The sequence below is a fragment of the Grammomys surdaster genome, unplaced genomic scaffold (genome assembly GCF_004785775.1).
Source record: "Grammomys surdaster isolate TR1022 unplaced genomic scaffold, NIH_TR_1.0 280, whole genome shotgun sequence".
In the NCBI taxonomy this organism is placed as follows: Eukaryota; Metazoa; Chordata; class Mammalia; order Rodentia; family Muridae; genus Grammomys; species Grammomys surdaster.
Window position 1 is genome coordinate 2,558,319 of NW_021604721.1, and position 808 is coordinate 2,559,126.

Genomic DNA, 808 nt, shown 5'->3' on the forward strand with positions numbered 1-808 from the left:
ATTCACCGTCAAAATGTCATGTTTCATGTCGAATCCTTCTCCTATCTGGTACAGCCGACGGAAACAAAGGAAATGTGCATCAGGAAACGTTCTCCCCAAACCATCACCCACTGATTAGTCCCCAGTCAGAGCAACAGACCAGCGATATTTTCACATTCACACAGGAATTCAGAGCTGTCAGCTTACCAAGCAGCACGGCATTTTTTAAAATGCTATTTGAAATAGATAAAATATTTAAACCAGTATCAATGCTTGCTAGATCCCTTGTTTCTGTCTCTTTTTTATAGGCATTTTATATCTGTAAGCTATCTATTAATATCTTTTGTAGTCTATATGTTACTTTTGATGGTTTCTAAATATTCAGATTAATATGTACATCTACTATTGCCACAAGTGACACTGTCTAATGGAGTACTTACCATAAAGTTGGATGATCATTCAGGTTATTTTTCTTGGAAAAAAAATACATTGGAGGGGGGCAGAATTTCTCAAGTATATGGGATGGGGGAAAAACTATCTTTGTTATAAAAGAAGAACTTGTTTTCTTTGCTGTACAGAATTTTGACATACTCTTTTAGTGAATTTTCAGTGGAATCATCTCCCAGTTGTAGGAGCACATGGTACTTTCTATTCTATGGCATTCAATTCATAAATAGTTCAAGAGAAACTACTTCTGATGGTTGGTCTTTATTGTTAACTTGGCTAAATTTAGACTTGTCTAAGAGACATACCACTGGCCTTCGGCCCCTGCCTGGTCCCTGGGACTGGAGCAGACACAGAGTCGGTCTGCTCCTGTCCTGTGGAGAAA